This window comes from Dermacentor albipictus, chromosome 1 (genome assembly GCF_038994185.2).
Source record: "Dermacentor albipictus isolate Rhodes 1998 colony chromosome 1, USDA_Dalb.pri_finalv2, whole genome shotgun sequence".
Lineage (NCBI taxonomy): Eukaryota > Metazoa > Arthropoda > Arachnida > Ixodida > Ixodidae > Dermacentor > Dermacentor albipictus.
In genome coordinates this window covers 143847505-143864939 of record NC_091821.1, presented here as the reverse complement: position 1 = coordinate 143864939, position 17435 = coordinate 143847505, and the positions used below count along the sequence as shown (strand labels likewise).

General features: G+C 44.8%; 1 protein-coding gene and 1 long non-coding RNA gene across 3 annotated transcripts in view; both read right to left on the bottom strand.

The window, feature by feature from the left end:
* Nucleotides 1-17435, bottom strand: part of LOC135900072 (TOX high mobility group box family member 4-like) — a 761125-nt gene that overhangs the window by 709771 nt on the left and 33919 nt on the right. The window lies entirely within an intron of this gene.
* Nucleotides 11937-16149, bottom strand: LOC135900113 (uncharacterized). The gene is made up of 4 exons (XR_010563797.2): nucleotides 15971-16149; nucleotides 14971-15028; nucleotides 13910-14075; nucleotides 11937-12061 (listed from the first exon to the last, which is right to left on the bottom strand). It is a non-coding gene; the product is annotated as an uncharacterized lncRNA (long non-coding RNA).

The window sequence follows — 17435 nt, the reverse complement described above, 5'->3', positions numbered from 1 at the left end:
TATGGCTATCAATGCTACGCCGTTTGGGCGAAAGTGCGACTTTTCCCCTCTTAATGTCAACGAGAATATCGGCTACTCCATTTGCTCAGTAATCCACACCACTGCCTTCCTGTCTCTTAACATTACGCCTAACATTTCTCGTTCCATTATTCAGTGCGTGGTCCTTAACTTGTTCTCAAGCTTGTTCGGCGCGTGGTATCTTTCTTTCTTTAATAAAATATTAGCTTTCTATATCATTTATTAATTTTTATTTCGCGTGAGCCTGCTGCTCCTAACAAAATAATGATCCCGCCTTTACGACCGTCGAAGTTAAGACCTAGCTTGTCTGTGATAGGTGATGGCCAACGTTCTAGAGTGCCGTCGTCATAGTGAAGCCAATGGAGAGCCATAATAAGCATGTCGAACTATGGGAAGACGATTCAGCTTGCATGGCGCCGACCGGGAAACGTGCAAGACGTCAACAGTTAACGTTTTTGGCACACGTGGTATTCTGCGCTCCTCAAGTGGCTAGTTGCTGTTTTCCAGCGATAAAGTTAGAAATTTTCCCGCGCTGCAGAGGCAAGGAGGTGGACTTGATGCGTGACTGAAAACTGATGTGAGAACCCCTCACCAGTGGCTACGAACTTTCAAGTATCAGTAGCCGCGTAACTGCAGTAATTAAATAGCATAACTAGTGTACTCAACTAACTAGCGAGAAATTAATAACGGATGACGACATTCCTGACGCCCGGCTTTGCCAATAATCCGTTTCTAAGAATCGCATTTTATATCTTAAGTCCGCTATCTTTAGCAATTCGCGGCAGTCTTCGCAAAAACACCCGGTGTAGAGCCTTTTCGCCGGCTGTAAACCCCCACTATAAACAGAGAGCGCTTGCGCAGCGCTTAGAGGGACAGCCTTGCCATTTGTTGCCTCAAGACCCACCCCGTCGCCTCCCCGGCGGTTCAATTCCCGGTCGCGGGGGACGCGTTCCGATAAGGGAGACGGTTTTCGGCGCATAGGTTGAGGTCGAGAGAGGACGTGGAGTGGGGAGAAAAAGGAACCGCCGGATGTGACAACGGTTTTCCTTTTTCCAATACTTTTTCCTTTCGTGCCGTGGTGCTGTGGGTGCAAAGCCTGCTCACGCTACCCAGACATCTCATCAGGACATACTTACTCACGCGGTTAATCCTCTTAATGAAGCGATAATCTTTATCAGGTGTTTTTTTTATCTTAAACCCGTGTGTCTGAACCATGCGTACGTTTCTGCAATCCTTCTTGATTTCCGCGTTTTGCACCTAAATTAATTCACGGAGTAACATTACGCACCTGCTTCTTCAAATTATTCTATTACGCTAGTATTTTCGTGCTATAGCATTGGCTGGTTACGCAGAACAACACTGAAACTACTTCAGCTCACATTTCCAGATGAATGGAATTTTTCTTGTTATAGCATTTAACAACAGCAGACCGTATAATTGCGCTCACTGCAAAAGCCAAATGCTATTACTCTGCGTGCATTACGTAAAACTTGACATGTTCGGCACTTACTTGAAGCCTCGCCGGGAGCATTTCTACGCCTTTATGTGCACTCTGGCTATAGGCAACTTTTTTTTTCTAACTGGAGTTTTACTTTCATTTTGGCAAACGTATAGCTCCATCCCAGTCACCATGCAGTGCTTGTCTGCACATTGGAAAGACACGAGAACAGCCTACTTCTGTCACAACTTAAATATAATTTGGTTTGAATATATTTAATCATCATTTAATCATTGCAGCCTTTACACAAATTCGGCATTTTAAGGTTGCATAATTCAGTTTTAAACACCGAAGAAACTTTATCGCTTCATTAGCATTACTGACCGCGCGAATAAGAATGTCCTAACGAGACCTTCGCTGGACTCAGTAGCATGAGCAGTCGTTGCACCAGAAGCATCACTGCATAAAGTTAGCTTCGCAGCAGCGCAGTTGATTATGCGGAGAAGTATATTAAAAGTTGAAGAGATTAATTTTATATATATATATATATATATATATATATATATATATATATATATATATATATATATATATATATATATATATATATATATATATATATGTGTGTGTGTGCGGCAGAATCAAGTGTAGACTCGACCAAACCAGCTAAACCATTTGCTCCAGCTAATAGCAACTCGAACAGCTCGCGCGTGCGCGATGAGCTCACACTCAACGCGCGTGGCGCTCCAGCCAACCATGTGCGACGTCAAACCTGGAGCAAGAGTGCCAGGACTTCGATTCAAAGCGGCTTCTGAAGAGGCGAATTGATCTCATGGTTGATAATTCAGTTTATACGCAAGCGACTTTGTGAGGGAATACCCTGAGTTCTGTGGTCTCCATGTGACATGCAAAATGACATCGACTGACATATATGGGTACCGGCACGACATAATTAGCTTAGCTAATGATGCTGGCAGGGCACGGCACGACAATTAGCTTAACTAATCTGGCTCGATCGCGATCGAAAGCGCGCCGTGTGACACCTGTATTAGACTCTTGCCCTTAATTGTACACATATTTCTTTTTCGGCCTCGATATGAGTCTACAGATTGGGGACGTTGATTAATCCGAAAGTTCTCGCTCAAACTAATTGAGAGTATCCTCGCTCTACGGGTACCCTATCCCCCACCCGGTTTGTTTCCTCGCTTTCTTTTTTTAATATTTCCGCGCAATCTAATCTTCCTCACAACGTTCGTCCGCTGAGACGAACGATGCTCCGTGCGCACGACTAGTCATGTCGTTGATGCGATTTCAACTGACCATTGTAGTTCATCGGTAGAATTTGCGTATTATAATGTGTGGAGGAGTCCGCGTAAGATGATGAGGATGAACGCCCGACATGCAGCTGGACCGCCAAAGGGGACTCGACCTTTGCTGAGAGTGCATCTGTATTAAATGTGGCAAAGCTGCGCGGAAACTTCCGGTCTGTCTCTTATCTGGCTAATTTTCCCCGAACGCTTCCTTCGGAACGCCCAACGAGATCGCTTTGCCGGCGGGTGAACCATACGTCTCCTCGCAACTGAGATGTCGATCAGTCTCGTATTCATGCAGCCATTGACTCGAGCCTTGCCATGGCGATTACACTGACTCTTCATATGACGAGTCACTGCTCCTCCGGTCAAAAGCTATTCTGTGTTGATGTTGTAATCCTGGCCTCTGGTATATTCTATGAAGCTATATAAAGTTAAGTGCAGATGCTTCTCAAGCGTCCTTGAGAGACCTCTGGTCAGCGCCCACGCAGTAGGATCCACAGGAGGACAATAAACGGTCATTCAGGCCGGCGCGCTTCAAGAGATGTACTAGTGCGCGAGTAGATTTTTGTACCAGCGACGGATGTGGTCGCGATCCCAGTATCTGAGACTAAGAAAATGGTACGGAATCTGGCAAAAGTACGAACATGGAGGAGACCTGACAGAGCTCACGTGAAAAGAGATGCAAAACTGGATGGTCTACGTCTGCTCCGGCGTAAGAGCTGTAGACGGCGACTATTCCTTCAGGAGCGCTCACGTGACTACACGGCGAGCAATTCTTCAATAGTGATGATGATACATTTTAATTTTTCCACCAAATTTCAGCAACGTTGCAGTCACACGGTATAGCTGGGTGAGCTCTACGGAAACTTGACGCTGCTTTTCTCAGGCTTTCTCTTGGAATACGAAGATTCTTTTGGATACGACGATTCTTTTTGAATATTGTTTCCTTGAACATATTGACAGGGCTGTACAATTTCGTATCATGTTACCACTGCTTAAGCGTACGCTGATCAGCAAACTGCCAAACGTTTTGCTCTGAAAAGTGCTAACGTAACGTAGACTGACGTAGTGGCCGCGTCGCGGTAAAGGCTTGTCCTCCCTGCGTGGAGGGAGCCTAACCGATTCTGCAGGCATTTTCAGTAAAGTTGTTCTCTCTCTCTCTCTCTCTCTCTCTCTCTCTCTCTCTCTCTCTCTCTCTCTCTCTCTCTCTCTCTCTCTCTCTCTCTCAAAAGTGCTAAGTGGAGCCGCTGCCGTAGTTTTAGTTTGGGATGTACGGCTCAAGTTGCGCATAAATACAATTGCCTGGGGCATAGAAAAAAATGTACAGAAAAAACGTGATGGAATGCCCGCAGTGGTGAAAGGACAGGGCAAAAAAAGAAATCTCCCAAAACTGCTCAGTCAGAAATCTAGCAATACTGCCTTCTTGTTTATTTTAAAGTGTTCTTCGAGGGCTCTGATGATTTGTAATACATTTATAAATGACCCCAGAGCTCTCCTTCTGATGAGTTCAAGCCATGTGAAATGTATTACCACCTTAGAGACTTTCATTAATCTGACATTTTGTAGTTTCGATGTCTTTGCCAAATGCGAGACTTACACTGATGGAGCAATTGCGCAATCAATGAGTACAGGAAGCATACGTGAATATCTTGGGAAATATCTACAAAGATTCCACAGCTACCTTAATTCTCCACAAGAAAAGTAGAACTTCAAGAAAAGGGCCAGGCAAGTAGACACAATCTCTCCAATGTTATTCACAGCATGCTTAGAAGTATTTAAGCTATTAGACTCGGAATGTTTAGGAGTGAGGATCAACGGCGAATATCTCAACAACCTTTGGTTTGCAGATGACACTGTCCTCTTCAGTAACACTTGAGGTGGATTTCAGCAAATGATTGAGGTCCTTAAACGAGAAAATGTAAGAGCAGGGTTGAAGAATAATATGGAGAAAACAAAGGTAGTGTTCAATGGCCTGGCGAGGGAACCAGAATTCATGATCGCCAGTCTGCCTCTAAAGTCCGTGCAGGAGTACGTTTATCTAGGTCAATCACTCACAGAGGACCCTGACTATGAGAAGGAAACTTACAGAATAAAAAATGGGTTGGAGTGCATAAGGCAGACTTTATCAAATCCTTACTTGGAGCTACCACTGTCATTGAAAAGGAAAGTGTACAATCATTACATTCTACCGGTGCTAGCATATGTGGCAGAAACTTGAAGGTTAACAAAGAATAAGTTAAGAACACGAACAAGTTAACAAGAACAAGATAAGGACTGAGCAAATGGCGATGGAGCGGGAAATGTTAGGCGCAACGTTAAGAGAAAGGAAGAGAGCGGTGTGGATCAGAGAGCTAAGGGGCATAATAGCTGATAATTCTAGTTGATATTAAGAGAAAAAAAAAATGTAGCCGGGCAGGCCATGTAATGCGTAGGGCAGATAACCGGTGGACTGTTAGGGTTACAGAATGGGTGCCAATGGAAGGGAAGTGCAGTCAAAGACGGCAGAAAATTAAGTGAGGTGATAAAATTAGTAAATTTGCAGACGCACGTTGGAATCAGCTAGCGGAAGACAGAGTAATTGGAGATGGCTGAGTATCGCCTTCGTCCTACAGTGAACATAAATAGATGATGATGATGATGATGATGACGACACGCAAATAACCCTCTTGCTGAAGTGTTGTTAACCGATTTCTTCCTTTCTATCTACCTTCCTTTCTTTCTTCTTGCTACATCAAGATCGTTGAATCACTGTTGTACTAGGCTGCAATAGCGCCCTTGTACCGTAACTTGGGTGCACGCTCAAGAACCCCAGGTGGCCAAATTAATCCGGAGTCCCCCACTTCACCGTGCCTCATAATCACATCGTGGTTACGGCACGTAAAACACCATAATTTAATTTCCACTCTCCTACAAGTGCAAGTTTCGAACAGAAAAATAGAAGAGCCAATAGAATACAGGAACTATACGTATGTTACATAGAAGCACTACAGGTACATTTGCATAACCTGAGCCACACCAGGAACCTTCCTGGCATTCTGATGGAGTGTTAAAAGCAAGTTCTTCAGGCAAGTGAAAAAAACCGACTTGGAGAAAAAAGAGCTGAGGGATATCTGCAAATAATAAATTGCTCCACGTTGCACGCGAAGAATACGAATTATAAGTGTTAATTTCACATTTGCTATAATGAATTGCATAGCATTTCCTTCCTTCACAAATGATGATCACAAGTGATTATCCTTGTAGCGATAAAGCACTTTGTTCTGTACAGTCAACATCATTATGGGGAAAGAAAGGGAAAGGAGGGGGTTCCTGTTGAAATGTTCCCCTTGTGGAAGCGTAAAACCCTGCCTATGCATTAAAAGTAATAATTGTAGCGTTCCTACTTAAAGGACACAGTAAACGTAAAGCATTGCTGTGGAACTGGCGTCCATCTTGTCTACATTTTTTTCTCACTTCCTTCTTCTCTTCTCCTGAACCCAGACTCCTGCGCTTCTTCATCTTCTATTCCAAGGCTCATACCGCTTCACCCTTCCAGGTTTCTTTTGCTAACCCCTCCTGGGGTAATACTTGAAAACGTTTCCAATCGAAGCACATTCAACTGAGCCACGTTCGCCAATGTACCACACAGTCTTCAATATTCCTTTCTGAGTGGCCGTCTTTGTCACAGAGTAAGGACCATAAAATTTGGCATTGGATTCTCTTACTCCTTTCCTAACTAGAATGAGGTCGGTGACTTGAATGTCTGGAATATCTGAGCAATGTCTCTTGTCAAAATTTTTTTTCATTCGTTTACGGTACCTCTCCTCCTGCGATTTCTGTTTCCTTTCCTCGACGATCTGGAGATTTTCTAACAGCCCAAGTTCACGGTCCGCCTGAAGAATAGGGGTTTCTCCTGAAGAAGCGAATTGCGGGCTGCATCCCAAGCCGCTGGTGTAGGAGCGATTGTAATGTCTTACAGCTGCTTCTAAAGAGCATTTCCAACCACCAGGGAAACTATCGTACATCCTGATGTATTGTTTAACATCTCGTATAGCACGCTCTGCAAGCCCATTCGCTGCGGGATGGTATGGCGCACAGAACTGGATTGATATATTATGGTCTCGAGCCCATCTTGCTAGCTTTTCGCTCTTGAACGCTGGACCGTTGTCACATACAATTGTCTTGGTTGTCCTAAACATATCCCGTTCGAGAAGGGCGATGACACTATTCGCATCTTCTTTTCCTGCCCGTGGTGCGACCATCCTGGTGCATTCATCTATGGCCAGAAGAAAAGCTTGCGTTTTTCGGACTCCTTCTCGTTTCTTATTTAGCTCGGCGAAATCCAGGTGTATAACTTCAAAAGGCACGTTTGAGTGGCAAGGTATTATCATGGCGTCCGTAGGCTGCTTATATTTCACTTTGTTGATTTGACAAATGTGGCATGAACGAAGTCGGCTTGGTATCTCGAAAAGATGATCTTGTCCGCGGAGGTCTCCTCAAGGAAAAATCTCACCCACATGTTGGAGATCCTGTCGGCTGCGCCAAAATAATGTAGCGTTCCTACTTAAAGGACACAGTAAACGTAAAGCATTGCTGTGGAACTGGCGTCCATCTTGTCTACATTTTTTTCTCACTTCCTTCTTCTCTTCTCCTGAACCCAGACTCCTGCGCTTCTTCATCTTCTATTCCAAGGCTCATACCGCTTCAATAATATAAATGCTACAGTTATATTGAGTTTACGCGCACGTGTACATTAATATCTTGCGTATTGGGAGTCTTTCTATGTGAGGGTAAACCAATAAACACAAAAAATAAAAGAGCTTCACTGCAAATTAACGATGTCCTGTCGCAATTCAATATCCGCGCTTCATGGTGCGTTGGCTCCCTCGTCTACAATCCATGCAGCACGTGTTTATTACCTTCGCAATAACTACAAACTGGAGGCGGGCGCCTTACTATGACATAACACGCAAATTACTAGTCCCAAGAGTTTTTCAAAGAAAACCACAGCGATTCAGATGACCGAAAAACGCAGAAGCGGGGCCTGCCCGCTTGTGTCTGTCGACAGAGTTGCATGTGCGGCAAGCGCGTAGCAGACGCCAAACAAAATGGCGACGTCTCCCGCTTTCCCATCCATTTAGCGTTTCATGCAAGAATTCCTGACTGAACTCTCGCGCTAGTGTCTACTGGAGCTGCAAGCATGTCGGTTCGGCCAGCAAGGGAATGATGACTTTGCAAATTGATCACTCGGCAAAAAAATTACGGCGGAATCCATCTCACGATTAATGTCGACGTTAATGCTATTTTCATTTAGGCGATGTATTGCGACACACCGTATGACCAACTTCTTCACATCTGTGTAGCCGACTTCTTCCAACTTTCTTTTACCGATGCCTTCTTCACTTCTCTGGCGCTCAACGCTCTTGGCTCAATGCACGAACTGGGCCCATTCTGATCACTTCAGTTCTTTCTCCACACTCAACTGCTTTTGACGTCGACGTTTTCACTTCTCTGTAGCTGACTTCTTCCAATTTCTGTTGCCGACTTCACTTCTTGCCTCCTGTTTTGATTGTCTATTGGGGCACCTATCCAGTGGCACATATCCATTCTGGAGGATTGGCCAAGAATCTTTCACACACCTGTAGTGTCAGATGCCCAGCTACACATAACAGTTGTTGAAGTTGTCTATTCGGGCACATACCCAGTTGCACATATCCAGTGGTCCACATTGCCTATTGCACATACCCGGTGGCACATGCGCAGTTGTAAATACCCAATGTCCGGAGTTGTATGTTCCGGAGTTGTAAGGCGCATACCCAGTGGCCCAAGTTGGATTGAAAGACGTTAGAAGCGGACATCATACCGACAAGTGCGAGAAGTTCCCAAAGAATGCTAATCGCATTAAAATATTATTTCACAAATTCTAAAATTCACAATGACTATGCACCTACGCGGAGAGACAGAGAGACAACTTTATATTCAGGCTAGTGGGGGTGTGGTGAAAAGGCCCTCTTTTCAGAAACAGTAGAGATTTTAGCCCTCGGTCCTGAGCCTCGCTTCGGCATTCTTTAGTGCAGCACTCGTAAACGCCGCAAAGTATGGTTGGTCGTCGGCGCTTGTGGCCTCTGTCAGCCACCCAGCATGGGGTTTAGGAGGCACGTCTGTGGGAGATGGTGCCGTTGGCCCATGAGCCGCGGGATATCGGATGTGTTCCATTCTTCGCCACACCGTCGGCACGGTGGGGGATGCATGGATAAGAGCCCGCGCAGGAAGTGCACTCGACAGTGTTCCAGTGTGGGCCTGACGAATGGATACACCCTACTCACGCGTCATCTTGGGAGAGATAAAGCGTAGTAAATACCGCCAAAAGAACGTCTGAAGCCACAAGCACGAAAATCAGACAAATCCATGTATACTAACCATCACTCCCATAGTAGCCGAACGATCCTCTCTAGCAATTTTTGTAGGGAACTGTGCTCCCATCCACAGAAGGTCCATCAGATTCGCCTGGACTTCCTTAACTAGTTGAAGAGGTGCTGCACCTCGCTACTCATTTCACCAGTGTAGCGTGCCGTCGTCTGTACGTCGCCATCCGTTTCGCCCAGTACAGGCTTCGCGCCAGTACCAGTTCACAGCATTCCCTGCACTTGCGAGAGAGGTAGCACAGGGCTGGTGCAGGTGTCGCGGAGTTGGTTCTGCACGATCACGGAACTGGCACTCAAATGCACGGAACTAGATCACGAAGTGCCGAGCGAATAGAATGAATTAGGAATCGCCGTAATCACGATTCATCTTTTCTATCTATGTTCTTAAACTGATATGCTACCAGCCCCTAGGGGATAAACTGGCGCTCGTAAAGCAATCCATGAATACATGCGAGGCATACCAGGTGCAGGAAGCGGCGATGTAACCTCATCAGAAAGCGCGACGACAGTGTAATAACTGCCGAAGGTCCCCACAGAGGCAAATATGTACGCCTATATCCCCACGAATCACAAATTCGTTTCTCTTCCAAACATGAGAAAGAGGGAGAAGGCCAATATGGGTTTTCACTTCACAGAAACATTGTATAACACCCCGTTGTGGGTTACTACATCTACAACGAAACAGATACAGCTTCAGAAGAGTGCGTGAAGTGCAACCATGTGACGGGTGCGCAGAGTGCTACGCATCGTACCCCGCCATATGGCAACCAAATGCGTACACTCAGGCTTGGTATATGCGAAAAAAGAAACATAGATTGCAAAAACTGAAAACAAGCATTTTCAACATGCGCGACAGCGGCGTGCCATAAGTACCGAAACACGACACTGAGGGATAAGGACAACAACGAGAAAACCACAAAATACTACAAGGAAGCATCGTTTGCCTAATTATTGCAGCAGCGTAGTCAGGGAAGAAAGCTGGGGCAGAAGGCCGCGCAGGCAAGGTGGGCGCGCTCATCCTAATGCATATAGCGTCTAGCAACAGTTAATTGCGAGTGACTGTAGCAGCAACTATATATATATATATATATATATATATATATATATATATATATATATATATATATATATATATATATATATATATATATATATATATAGCAGCGACTAGAGAGGCGATTCGGCTGTATATTGGGGTCGAATCACGACGCCTCGGACGATGTGTAAATAGGAAAGCACAACGCAGCGTCCTCGTCGTCAAGACGAAGCAGAAATGACCATGCGCGCGCGAACAACATGTCACCAATGGTTGCAGCGAGCGCGGAGCTCCCAAAAGCAGGACCGACAATGGCTGCCTGCCCCATTTAGGCGCCGCGAGTTCACCGCGCTAATCTCAAGCGCAACTGCTTCTCGCTCCGCGTGTAAGTGCACACATCGCGCCTCGGTGAAAAAGGTGTTCCCCATATATAGGGCAGTTAAAGCGAAAGTGGCGATCCGTTTGCCTCGATATATGTCAAGACGCTTTTGCTAATTATCAGCAAGGAAAGCGCGTGATAAGTGCTGAATTTTATGTCCAGATAGTTATTATTAGATGGTTATATCGAGTGCTGATAGAAAGTAAGCGGAACGTACGCACGCACACGCGCATCTGAGGTGCAGTATACATCGTTGCATGCAGAACTGCTGGGCTACCGAAGTGCGTGTCCTCACTTCCAGTTCCAAGGGCATATGCGAACGAGCTTGTAGCCTCTGTTATATATAGCCATGCCAGTGTTCCAGTAGCGTCACTCACAATCACTACATTTGCGTCGCGGAGGCGCGTTACGTCTCGCAAAAGACGCAGCAGTCTGAGCGAAGTTGCAGGACTGAAAAAATTATTGCTGACGACTTGCATGCACTGTATAGGCGGAAAGGAAAACGGGAATCAAGGAAACTACATGATAATATACACTGTAAAAAAAATTCCGTCAAAATGACGGGAAATACCTTGGCAGCTCTATTTCCAAGCATTTGGCCGTTAAAATGATGCCACACCGTCATTTTCAAATGACGGTGTCTTTTCATCATTTTGATGTTTTTCTCGTCAATCTGAAATACAACTGCACCGTCAATTCGATGACATTTGACCGTCAAAGTGACGGCAGAACATTATTTCTAAATGACAGTTTTCCATCATTTTGACGTCTTGTCAATCTAAAATACAACCGAACCGTCAATTTGATGACATTTGACCATCAAAGTGACAGCAGAACATCATTTCTAAATGACGGTTTTTGCATCATTTCAATGTTTTTCTTGTCAATGTGAAATACAACCAAACCGTCATTTTGACAGCACTTGACCGTAGCAGTTACAGCAAGCCGTCATTTCTAAAAGACAATGTTTTTTCCTGACTTCTATGTCTTTTTTATAAATTTCAATATACAACCAAACCTTAATTATACCATTTGATTGTCTGTGATGGCAAGCTGTCAATTAACTGTTTTTATGACTTCGACTTTTGCAAATTTGAAATTTATATACTTGTCAGTACAGCGTTGGCCATCAAGGTAATAGCAGGCTGTTATTTAAGAATGACGATGCCTTTAACCATTCCAAAACTTGGCTTGGCAACATGAAATGCAACTGTACTGTTAGTATGATGGCCCAACAACACAAGTGTCAACATAATTCTGTGTCAATATATGGTGTGGTCAACATGGCCACATGACAGTCACTTGCAGTGGGCAGTGCCTCATGAAACATGCAACAAAAAACAAAAATGCACATCTATACTTGCACATTTATTCATAAATTAAAGTGCTTTCAGCAGGCTGAGTAACTTTGGGGCGATTCTGCCGGCCCTGCCTTTGCCGCGCCCTTTCGTTGGGTCGATCTGCCCCAGGTACCTGGAAACAAGATGAGGAAAGAATAAATCCATGCTCCATAAACTGTGGCAATCACATACTCTGGCTACACACGTGAAATGCCATGAATGTGTGAACTGCACTGCCTTCTGCAACACACAGTATTATGAAATGAAAAGACGATTAAAATCATGTAGCAGCAAATGTGAGCACAGCACATAGTAGTGCGCTTAAATAGCTACATACACATGCACTAATGATGGATGATGTACCTACATGTAACCATTATTATAACTCGTAAAAACAACCCACAATTGCACATACACCCGTAAAGGATTTCTAGTAACGATAGGTGCTCATCATATACAGGGAACATGCAGAGACTCTAGAAACCGTAACTATACAAGAGCATTTTGCTGCATTTCAGGGTTTCTGCTGTCAGCCGCATACATAAATCAGTACTGATGTAACACCCCTATGTCCATTATCATCTCATTATGCTTATGTCAATATGCATTATGTCATTATCATGCTTCATCTTACCATTTGGAGAATGCTCATTCTAGTTTCTGTGCCCTTGGCTGCAAATAAGCGGAATTTCTTACTGAAATCTTCTGAGCAATCAACAAACCTGCCACAATGATGGATGTGTCATTTTTTTCTTTTACACTGCAACTGTTGACACACAGGGTGGCCAACTTCTCAGGTGCCGACATAGTAACCTTTATGATGGCTCTTTCACCTGTTCTTTTCAAGTACTCAGCAATTCTGGGCAAATATGGGACCACAGTATAATTTTTTTAAAGGCACTAATCACACTGCCAGCCCCTAAAAGATCACCAGGTGAAGGATGAAAGTGCCATGTAATGATTGTGACAGTACCTGTGAAGCTGTCCTGCCTATGTGTCATGTCTCCAATTTCAATGCAAAACGAAAAAAAACTGACATTTATCATTGCAAAAGGTTTGTTGAGTGCCCAGAAGGTGAGGTAGTGAGCTCTATTTTCTTGGGGCTGATTGTACATAGGCTAGAGAGAGCACTGCATCAATGGTAACAAGGGAACCTGAGGTCTGTAAAAGTGCAGACAGGCATTCGGCAACTTAGTGCCACATGTGTGGACGCAACCCAGTCAGGCACACTGTAATGTTGCACTAGGACATTAGCCAATGGACACGATACATAGTAGAGTGACTTAAAAGAACTGCAATTTAACTTCATTCTCGCTCCCATTTTTCCTGACGTCGCTACCTATAAAAGTGCTGCACACATTACATTTAGCAATCATTGACAGTAGCACCTGACCTATCTGGTTCTTCGTCCTTGCACCTTTCTTGCAGTAGCCAACTAACAAAACTATGCGTAAAACCGAAAAGCGCTATCTAGATGCGCTCACAGGACACGTGACCAAGTTTAGGCATTGTAAATTGCCAAGCTGGTGCATTAGTAATGCGACAATGATCAAATCTCCAGTTTTGCAAGTAGAATACCAGAACTGGGTGCAATTTAAAATAAAAACTTCAACCTTCACCTCGCAGCCCTCTGACTCATTGCCAGAGCGAGCAAATGTGCAAGGCTTGTTAGCATGTACCACTGGCAAGCAGCACTATGTCAATAACCTTGCCATTCTACTTTCTAAAGACGGCCGTGATTGGCGAAACACCATACAGCTGTGCCACAAAACAACGTGATGCCGTGCCAGAGAACGCAGAAATGCACGAGAGGAATGTATGTGACATCTGAATTATAGGGGAACAGGGCAGGACTGGTCAATTGCAGGCACTGGCTAAGGAGGGCGAGTGCCTTTCCTCAGGAAAAAGAAGCCTACTGCTCACGTTATTGTCTCGGTTTCCGATTACTTATCAAAAGCATCATCCATATTCACTCATTTACCTCTGCGAAAACTCCATGGCGAGGGGGCAGTCGGGAGGGCACGCCACGTTGAAAACAAGGAAGGCATCTAGGAGGAGGCCCATGGCCTTCTCAAGACTTCTTGTAGAGATGAATTCTACAGCATCAACTGCAACGATGATTTTCTTTATGTCCCCCATGCTTGATCCTGCAAGGAAAAAAAAATTATTTCACAAGCAAATGCTCTGCACTAAAGGGGCTATCCAATAATTAGAGTAACTCTATGGCCTTCAATGTGTACACTGAGAGAAGGCGAATGCAAATGTACACATAAAAAGCCATACTGGGTCGTGTCACTAGGCCTTATGGTACCCTGGCAGTAGACAGACGTGCAACATGCCTTCCCTTATCAGTGCTTTACACGCCACTAATTATATCTGTTGAAGACCCTTGCTTCTTGTAAACACAAAATATTACACAGAACTTGTTTGTGGGAAAATCTTTACAAATATTGCCCGACAAATAAAAAGAATCAACTTTGTCTGTCGATAGAATACTTTATTTGTTAAATAATGGAGAATAGTGACGAGTTGACGAAACTTAGGCAAGCACCGGGGTAACTTTTCTAAGCCAGAGTGGCCCTCCATTTTGTACTGAGCCTGCCATGACATTGATGAGAAAAGCCCAGTTCAGCTTCGTTCATGCTTTCTAGCAATACGTCATGCTTTTGGCAAGTCAAAAAGCTGCATGTTAGTCACGATGAACTCTGGCATATCACCTTATAGTGCAGAAATCGACCCGCCCTCACCACTTATCGACGGTACTGCTACCGAGTTGGAAATTTTTTGCGCACTCTAACAAGAATGGAAAACTACTGGCCAAACTTGCACACTGTTATCATGTTAAATTATTAAACAAACTTCGCAGATATAAGATGAAGCAGCAATTAAGCCTTTCATCCTGGGCTAGCCTCATTTCTAAGTTTTAAATATGTTCTACTAAGTAGGGTGAGGTTACACAAAATCAGGTTATATCATACAATAGTAAAATACAGTGTACAAGCCATGTTTTGATCCAAAGTTCTATAAATGACAAATACACACCAATGACAGCAAGGTGCGGCGTTGCTGGCAGTCCTTCCGGCCCCCCTTCAGCTGCATGCTGGGAATTCACAAGCCACATGTTATTAGACTCCAGAGAAAACATCAAAGGGATCAGATACATGCATCTAAATAATACGTCATAACCATACTTCTAAGGATCCTGCTGTCATCAAGGCCCTTTCTACACCTCAGGTACAGCATCATTTCAGCAGAAGTGGATGAAAATGCGGTATATAATTAGAAAACTCCAAATTTACTTTGCTGAATAATTCCCAGCTAATGGACACGCCAGTCGAGATAAATTTTTGGCCCTTGTTTGAGGCCTATAGGCAATAAAGTATAAAAATGAACAAATTTATTCAGAAATAACTATTGCCAAAAAATAAGGTAATTAGGTCCATATCTTAATGCTATACAAGAATGAAACTGCACACTATCAGTACACGAACACTGAAAACATTCAGCCACTTGTTAACTCTGCAAGACTACCGCCGAACATTTCGGTAAGTCAAACTGATGATGTAAAATGTAAAGAATGGTTTTTACAACTACTTTTACTGCCTATTAAGCACATTCATCAGGTGTTCTGCATTTAAAAAGCGACGCATAGCGCGCTAGAGCTCGACCAACCCGATTTCGATCCTTGGCCCGCGTAGCAGTGATCGAAAGTCAGGCTCGATCGGGATTGTATGTGCCTGCATGATAGGGGTACTAAAAACGACTTTCTTCTACTCTCTTCAATTAACGTGCGCCAGTGCTCTTCGTACGCTTCAGTGTCCCTCACAGAAAGTTTTTTTTTTTTTTTTTTAACACGTGGATGCAGGCAGCCCCTGAAAATCGTTGCACGTGGCTGAACCATGAGGCCGCGATTCAAGCACGAAGGACCACGCGTGAGAACTAGCGTGCTTCTCGTGAGCTATGTGCCTCACAGAACACGTGCTGCACGAACGAAGCATGTAAACAGACGAAGAAGCATATAAGCAGAACACACTACACTTACCTTAACCCGCTGCAGTTGATTTTCGGCTGCAGCTCGATGCCCACACGTTCCTTGATTGCGTCTTCGCGGCCTTCCAACGCGCCACACAGAAAAAGGCAAAAATGGCGAAAAAAGCCGAACGCACGCCCAGGCAGTAGCAGCGCGCACAAAGAAAAGCGAGGGGACGGCGCCACTGCTCAGGCAACAACCGGACGAGGAGGACTCCTTCCTTGGGTCTGTTCGATTCGCCTGCACCACTGTGAACCAGTTCACGGCGGTTCACGAGAAGTTCAGAAACTGTGCAGCTTGATTCCGGAGGTGCAGGCCCAGCGAAACGCTCGAAACGAATGCAAAGGTGCAGACGCGGTGTAGACGTTATGCTATGTCAGACTAATGTGCATGGAGTGCGTAAGTTTGAGAGGTCCTGAACTGCAGGTATGATCGGTTTCTGGGGCGTAAATACACACTACAGTTGCGTAGACACATCACACGTGTGTAAGCGGTTTTTTACGGTGCTCGCGCCCGTGTGCTGCGTCGTCTGCTGCGTCGCTGCTTCGCACCTGTATGCCTGCACCAAGTCGGCACCGACAGTGGAGCGGGTGCAGCAAAATCATGAACCAGCCCTGCACCTTTCCTGCACCTTTTGAAACGAACGTCAGGGTTCTGCGGGTGCCATTGCTGCACCGCTGAAACGAATGGCAGGGTGCAGCACCTCGTGAACTGGTTCAAGTGGTGCAGGCGAATCGAACGTACCCCTTGAAAGCATCCGCGGGGGCCCGAAGCCCACGTGGAACGATGACTCAGATGACGTACCCCTACGCGCCAGCCAATAGAGTTTCTCGTTTTGTGTTGCGCTCTCCGTCTCTTTCTCCTCGCTCGCTCGTTCACGGAGAAGTCGCCGTCTTTCGCGTTTGACAACGACGGCTCGTCAAAATAGATAAAAAGATGGCCGTCAAAATGACGGTTGCTTTTTACAGTGTAGCGTACAAAGGCATACAAATGGATTTCAAGAGACAAAAAAAAAGCGCTCGGCAGACATGCGTAAAGAAGCCGATATATTCCGCCTTAATAAGGCATTACGCCATTACGTTTGTCTTTGCGCAACTAGTGCAGCTCATACATAAAACAAGGGGAAACAAGTGGAAATTTCTTGGTGCCCTACTGTGCTTAGTCGAGAGTCCCAGAGAATAAAAAAGAAAGCAAAGTTTAAAAAAAATGACGCCGTTTTCTGCCGGTGACTCTACTAGGAGCCGTGAGCAGAATAATTTGCTGCATGAAAGGAGGCACCATAAGGCGGCGGAAACACGCAGAACGCCTTATCTAGATATGACGTTTTTTTTCTTGCTCGCTTTTTCTCTTCCTTTCTTTATCTCTTTTTTTTTTCTTTCTTTCTCATCCGGCATAATAGAACACCTAAACATTCGGTGTGCGTAAGAAGCTGGAAATGCAACACCTATCAGGGCACTCTAATCCTGTAAGCATGATT